Source organism: Dunckerocampus dactyliophorus, chromosome 7 (assembly GCF_027744805.1).
Source record: "Dunckerocampus dactyliophorus isolate RoL2022-P2 chromosome 7, RoL_Ddac_1.1, whole genome shotgun sequence".
NCBI lineage: Eukaryota > Metazoa > Chordata > Actinopteri > Syngnathiformes > Syngnathidae > Dunckerocampus > Dunckerocampus dactyliophorus.
Genome location: NC_072825.1, coordinates 29,652,433 through 29,660,630, shown reverse-complemented (window position 1 = coordinate 29,660,630; position 8,198 = coordinate 29,652,433).

Below are 8,198 nucleotides of genomic sequence, written 5' to 3'. Positions count from 1 at the left end.
GGCGATTGATTTTGGTTATGGGGTAAGGGCCGACAAACCTGGGGGAGAACTGCCACGGGGAGATCACGGGAGGACGGCCACACTTTCTGTCCCACCTGGTAGCAAGGAGTGGGTGTGCGATGGTGGTTGGCCACCCGCTGGTTCTGCTCGGATGTTCTGGAGAGGGCGACCTTTGTATTTTGCCAGGCAAGACACACTCGGCGCAGGTGGGCTGTCACTGATGGGACGGCGGAATCCGCCTCTTGGGAGGGAAATGCGGGTGGCTGGAAACCGTAGGCCGCATGAAACGGTGATAGGCCTGTGGGTGAGCTGATGAGATGAGTTGTGTGCCTACTCCATGCAAGGGAGGTCTGCTGACCAGGTGGTGGGCTGCTGGTGGCACACACACCGAATGGCCGCCTCCAGGTTCTGGTTGGTCCGCTCAGTCTGTCCATTGCTCTGGGGGTGATAGCCGGAGGATAAACAGGGGGCAGCACCCAGGGTCTTGCAAAAGGCTCCCCAAACCGCAGAAGCAAACTGGGGTCCCCTGTCAGACACCACCTCGTGGAGACGGAAAACGTGGCTGACAATCAGCTGGGCGGTCTCCAAGGCTGATGGCAGTTTCGGGAGCATCACAAAGTGTGCCATCTTGGAGAATCTATCCACTACCGTCAGGATGGTGGTATTTCCCCCAGAGGGTGGCCGGCCAGTTATAAAATCCAGGGCCACGTGGGACCATGGCTGGGATGGGATGGGCAGGGGGCAGGGGGTGAAGGAGCCCTGCTGGGGCCTGGTGAGGTGCCTTGTTCCTGGCGCAGACAGCACAGGCAGCCACAAACCTTTTAGTGTCTGTTCGGAGCGTGGGCCACCAAAAATGCTGTTTGAGGAACATCGTGCGGTTTACGCCACGGTCACAGGCCAGCTTAGACCCATGAGCCCAACACAAGACTTCCGAGCGGAGCTTTGGAATGACGAATAGGCGCCTCCCCTTGGGAGATGGAACCATCCAGAGGAACTCCGTGATCCGCCTCTCGATGTCCCACTGGAGGCCTCCGAGGATGTGTGAACCGGGAACGATGGGTTCCTGACAGATTGCCTCAGCCGGAGGAGCGTGAATGCGAGACAGGGCATCAGGTTTGACATTCTGGGACCTAGGACGGAAAGTGATTATGAAGTTAAAGCGTGCGAAGAATAGGGCTCACCTGGCTTGACGGGGGTTGAGTCTTTGGGCTGATCGTAGGGAGGCCAAGTTTATATGGTCCGTGAGCAGGGAGAACGGAAGCTCGGCGGGGGGCGCTGGGGGCGGAGCGTAGACAGTACGTGTGACAAACCACACTCCAGTTAATTATGGTGGAACGCGGCCAGTCTAAGTGTGGGTTGTGGGTTGTGTTTGACGAGCCAAGTTAAACCGAGGACGACAGGTGCAGAGCGAGAGGGAATAATACATTTTAACAACTCGTGGTGGTTGCCAGATAGCCGAAGCCCGAGCGGTCTGGTTTGGTGCGTAATGTGGGCCAGGAGATTCCTGTCAAGGGAGCGCGCCATTTTGGGCTCAGAGAGCTTGATTACGGGTATAGCAAGGTGGTCAGCAAAAGTCACATCAATAAAGTATCGTCTGCTCCCGAGTCAATGAGTGCATGAATGTCAGTGTGTTTTCCCGCCCACGATAGCGTAACTTGCAGCAGCATTCTGGAGGTCGGTGGGAGTGAGGACGACCGGCGCTTGTTGGGCGAGCCAGAGGGTGAGCGAGCGCGGCAGTGGCGTCGTGGAGCCTGGGAGGGTCGGCTGGGGCAACTGGAGAGTGCTTGGTCAGCCTCGCTGCAGTAGATGCATAGGCGCAGACGCTGTCGTCTCTCTCTCTGCAGAGCTCCTCCTCATGGTCGCTGTGCCGCTTGTCAATCCGCACCGCTAATTCGATGAGGTCATCTAGATTGGACGGTAGTGCCAGCAGGACCATGTGGACCCTTATGTGATCCGACAGTCCAAGAAAGAATGCGTGCAGGAGAGCGGCCGCGTTCCAATCACTCCATGAAGCTAGGGTACGGAACTGGATGGCGTAGTCAGAGACTCGGCGCCACCCCTGGCGCAACATGAGGAGAGTGCGAGCTGCCTCTCTGCCGGACGGGCTGCACTGGAACACTTGCTGGAGGGCTTTGGCAAAGGCATGATATGTCATACTGGAGGGGGCACGGCGGTTCCACTCCGCCGTAGCCCATGGTCCGGCTCGCCCAGTAAGGTGGGAGATGATTAAAGTCACCTTCGCTCGCTCAGTGGGGAAGGTGGTGGCGTGCAGCTTGAAGTGAAGCTCACACTGACTGAGGAAGGGGCGGACGTCACCCGAATCACCAGAGAACCACCCCGGTCTTGACAGCTGTGGGCTGGAGGCAAGAGTTGCTTGGGCTGGTAGTGCGGGTGAGCTGGCGAGCGCGGACGCTTCGCCTGGGGGGGGGGCACCGTGAGCAGCGTGTTGAGGGGGCGCCTCCTGGCGCGCCGATAGCTCCTGGAGGCATGTCTTCTTGACGAGGTCGTGCTCCGCGTGGTCCATACTACTGGTTCCTTCTGTTACGGTTGCGTGCGTGGTGGACCACAGAATGCGGAGGGAGGTGTGGCGATAGACAGCTCTTTAATGTCCCAAGCTGCGCAGAGGCAGGAAACAAAAGGCGCTGGGGTCCGCAACTTGCAGAGCCCCAGGAAAAAATTTAACAAACACAAAAACTCTCGTAAAGGGATTAGGGACAACTAGAGGTTCCCAGGTGTCGAGACGCCGGCTTGGAAAAGGCAGGAAAGTTGATGAGCCGCGGGCGAGCAATCTGGCATGCAAAGCAAGAAACTGGCGTCTCACAGCTGCCCCTACTCAGCCTAAGTAGGGTGAGGCACAATTAGGTGCAGTTGTGTCCAGTTGTCCCAACTCCTGCCGCACGCCCAGCTGTAAGGAGAGAGAGAGGGAGAGAGAGAAAGAGAGCACAACAGGGTGCAGCAGCAGGTGATCATAACACACACAAAAAAAGGTTGCAAACAAAACCGCCAAATTTGCAAATAAAGCTCTTTTTTGCTTGCAAATCCAATATTTTTGTTTGCAACTCTTTCTTTGCTTGCAAATCGTTTTTCGCTTGTGAAACATTTTTTTGCTTGGAAGTTGTATTTTTGCTTGCAAATCGTTTTTTTTCTTGTAAATCTTTTTTTTTTTACTTGCAAATCTATTATTTTTGCTTGAAAATTGTTTATTTTTGCTTGCAAATCTTTTGTTTTTGCTTCCAAATCCATTATATTTTGTTTGCAACTCTTTTTTTTTTCTTTTTTTTTGCAAAAACTTATTTGCTTGCAAATCGTTTTGTTGCTTGGAAATAGTTTTTGCTTGCAAATCCGTTATTTCTGCATGCAAATCGTATTTTGCTTGCAAATCATTTTTTTTGCTTGGAAATCGTTTTTGTTTGGAAGTTGTTTTTTTGCTTGCAAGTCCATTATTTTTTGTTTGCAACTCGTTTTGTTGCTTGCAAATAAGTTTTTTTGCTTGCAAGTCCATTATTTTTTGTTTGCAACCCCTTTTTTTGCTTGCAAATCATATTTTTTGCTTGCAAATCCATTATTTTTGCTTGCAAATTTATTAGTTTTCCTTGCAAATTGTTTTTTGTTTGCAAATCCGTTTTTTTTCTTACAAATCATGTTTGCATGCAAATTGTTTTATTGCTTGGAATTTTTTGTTTTTTGTTTGCAAATTAGTTTTTTGCTTGCAATTTCTTTTGCTTGCAAATCTTATTTTGCTAGCAAATCCATGTCCCTGAACGCACCTTGCAGTGACAATGAGGAAGTGTTGTTCCGAGGAGGACGAGGGACGTGCTTGTGAATAGGAGATACATATATTTTACATACATATATATTTTTTCAAATTTAGATTTACTGCAGTTTGTGCACACCGGGAAGTAAGAATGACTGGAAGAAATTAGGATTTGACCAACTGTACCTGGTGATTTGTCCTAATCAAATATCATTACATGACTACTATCAGGAGAGCTGGAGTATGGAGGGGAGGAAGCCACTTGCTGTGGCCCAGTAAGGTGCACTGTATTCAGGCACACGCTCCGAGCAGCCAGTGTGATGCCATGGAGATCTCTGGCAAACCTTTTGCACGTTCAAACGCTGGTTTTAGGTGACTGATAAGGTCTTTTGTGTGAGCCATGTTTTTTTTTAATACATTGAAACCAACACATGCTGCTTTTCTTCGCGTCACTCACTCACACACACACACACACACACACCAGTGTCCTGCCTACACACAAGTGTCTCAAACGTTGTGAGCAATGTAGTAGGATGCTAATTTGAAGCTACCATCAAACAACTGTCCAACAGCTACAAAATATCATATCCTAGTATCCTAGGTGTTCACTGATATTGAAAACATTCATTTTGTCTTAAAAACTTTTTCCAACAATGGATCTTGAAAAAGAGGGTGTGTCTGATATTTAGCATTCGCACCTGGACTGTTCAGGTTGTCTTGAAGATCCTTCAACTCTCATCCGAACAGCTTTCGTCGTCATCATGCTCATCACTAGACAGGACAGCTCTTGTCCTATCTAGTCTTATCAATCTCATGACTAGATAGGACAGCTTCTAGTCATGAGCGAGATAGGCCTCCAGCTGTTCTATCTGGTCGTCAGATAGATAGGACTCAAGCTGTTCTATCTAGTCATGAGCTGAATAGGATACAAACTGTTCTATCTGATCATGAGATAGATTGCAAACAAGCTGTTCTATCTAGTCATGACTTGATAGCATAAACTGATGAGGCCTGCTCGGATGAGAGAAGAAGCGACTTGTAGGACAACGTGAACAGTCCAGTTGCGATGGAGTGTTCAGGTTTTGAGAATACAAAGACATGAATGAGTGACAGTATCGCCAAGCGTGTGAGCGTTGTCTTATGTAATATTCAAATCTTTTTGTATTCTAATGCTAAAGAGACAAAGATATCTTTGCTAAAAGGTTTACAAGGCAGAAGAGAAAGTGAAAGAAATGTGGGTCAGTGTCTGTGAGAAGTTGTATAAGCATCAACGCGCCAAGGTTATACAGCAACACCTGTGGGAGTGGATAACTTTCAACATCTGAAATGAAAAGGAAAAAGAGTGTTCAAATAACTCTCTGGGCTGTACGAGCTTATATCACACTGTGTGCGCCTGCAAAGGCTGATATGAAACAATCTTGTCATGACATTTATTGTGCAGAGATGTATGGGAATTGAATGAAAGAGCATGTAGGCTACTTTGCATTATTCTATCAGGTGCAACACAAAAAGACATGATGTTTGGATTTGGATGCATTGCAGTGGAGTTGACGTGCTTCACCAGCAGGAAGTCCTAGGGCATATTTGTAGTGAGTGTTTTGTCAAAATGAGCCAATAACATCACATCTACTACTTTTCAACATGTAGCATAGCACTTTATTTAGTCAACCGGCATTATGTATTTAAAACACACATAATAATGTTCACTTTTGATTGATGCAATCAATTTATTGTTGTTTGTAGTACAGGTCATCACTTGCTTATCACAGTTGATTGGCTCCAGACCCAAGACCCTAAGTGCGTTTCCACAAAGTAGGATTCCTTATTTATAAATGGGATGTTTTGGTAGAGCATAGAAAACCTGTTTACCACCTTCTAAATACACTTTAACATTATTAGAGGCCTCTAGACATGAAATACCACACCTATTGTCACCTTTACATGCCTGTTACCCAAAATAGTAGACATGATAAGAAAAATAACACATAGAAGACATGTTTACCCCCTTCCAAATACGCTTTTTAACATTATTAGAGACCTCTACACATGAAATAACACCCCTATAGTCACCTTTACACTTCTATTACCCAATATAGTAGACATAATAAGAGAAAATAACACATATAAGACATAGAAAACCTGTTTACCACCATCAACAGTAAATATGCTTTTTAACATTATTAGAGCCCTCTAGATATGAAATAACACCCCTATAGTCGCATTTACACTTCTATTACTCACTATAGTAGACATAAGAGAAAATAAGACATAGAAGACATAGAAAACCTGTTTACCACCTTTTAAATATGCTTTTTAACATTGTTAGAGACCTCTGGACATGAAATAACACCCCTATAGTCACCTTTACACACCTGTTACCCAATATAGTAGACATAATAAGAGAAAATAAGATGTATAAGACATCGAAAACCTGTTTACCACCTTCTAAATACACTTTTTTTTTTTACATTATTACAACCCTGTATACATGAAATAACACCCCTACAGTCACTTTTACACTTCTGTTACCCAATGTAGTAGACATAAGAAGAGGAAATCAGACATAAATAATACTTAATATAGAATCACACATGTTAGCATTGAAGAGAGTTCCTTGTTTCGATCCTTCATTTTTACTTCTGGTTTCTATACAGTATTCCTGCGGTGGCTACTGTCTCATCAAGTTAACATTACTGACACCTAGTGACCAGTGTACAATACTACATATCAGCACAGCCACTTCTCAGATAGCCTTGAAGTGCGTTATGTGTAACATTGGCTCAATCAACACAATGGAATAAAAATAGTACAGTGAACCATTGCTTTTCACAGGGGTCACTCTCCGGGACCACCAGCGAATGGTAGTATAAATGTAATGGAATTATAATAATAATGATTATTATTATTATTAACATAATACAATATACATGATATTATTTGTATTATAATAAATTATTTTATTTATTATTATTTATCATAATAATAATGATAATTAAAATAATATATCTATATAATATTGTTTGTATTATAATATTAAATTATTTTATGTATTATTTAATAATATTTATATATAATAGTAATAATTACAATATTATATATAATAATATTTTTATTACAATGGTAAATTATTTTATTTATTATTACATTGTAATATATATAATAAAATAATAATAATAAATAAATGGAAGTATAAAGGTGACTATAAGGGTGTGATTTCATGTCTAGCGGGCTCTAATAATGTTAAAGTGTATTTAGAAGGTGGTAAACAGTTTTTCTATGACTTGTATGTCTTATTGTCTCATTATGTCAACCATATTGGGTCATAGGGGTGTAAAGGTGACTAAAAGGGGTGTTATTCCATGTCTAGAGGGTTCTAATAATGTTAAAAAGTATATTTAGAAGGTGTTCTTTAAGGCTAACTGAGGAGAGAGCACCGATTCGTAATAGATGCACACACTGATGTTTTGATGATGAGCTACATTCATGATTAGGAAATTAGCGTTTCACTTGGTGTGATCCATGGTGTCTTCATCATTATCACTCTCCGTCCAACTCACAAGTGATGAATACTCTTAAAAATTCAGAGCGATAGGGGCCGGAGTGATTCACATCTGTGTGATTACAATGATTGAATGAATAAAAAATCCAGGCTGGGAGATGAGAGACAATTATAATCTCTGGGAAACTCACTGCATCGTTGATTTACTACTCCGTTTATTGTCACAAATAAATATCTGCATTGGATCAATTTTGGAATAAAGGTGACAAGAGTAAAATCTGACAGATACATTGTGTAATTGTGAAATAAATCCAGAATACATGACACATCATATCTTATGAAATAACAGCAAATGAATTAATTCAGTATTTCCTGGTCAAAACCATACTCGTATTGCTTCTTAAACCGGCTCATTGGTACATTTATATACAGTACAGTGGTGCCTTTGTTAACATCATGAATTCCTTCCAGAAGGTCCGACTCAAACCAAAACGGACTTTAACCAAAGCAAATATTCCCATAGAAAATAATATAAATCCAATGAATCTGTTCCAGACACCCAAAAATGGTAGCACAAAATATAGTACATTTTATAGACAGTAATTATAGTTTTACATGCAGAAAATGATGCAAAAATAATGACAAATGAATGGACATCTGAACATTTCAATCGCTTTTACCTAGTTTTGTTGGAAAAAAAAAATCCCCCAAAAACATGTCAAAAATATATCAAACGAAATATCGTTCTACAACCAATAAACGTGTACTTTGCCGCTTAATATAGAAAATGAAAAAAATTGGCAGTGATGTGGTGGAAGTGCACCGGCGAGGCCTTGATTATGCAGCTCAACAATGCCACCGCGGTCAAAGACATCAGGAGATCATGACAGTGTGAATACCTGACAATACATTACATTCAATCCACATTTTTGTCAACCTTTTGCC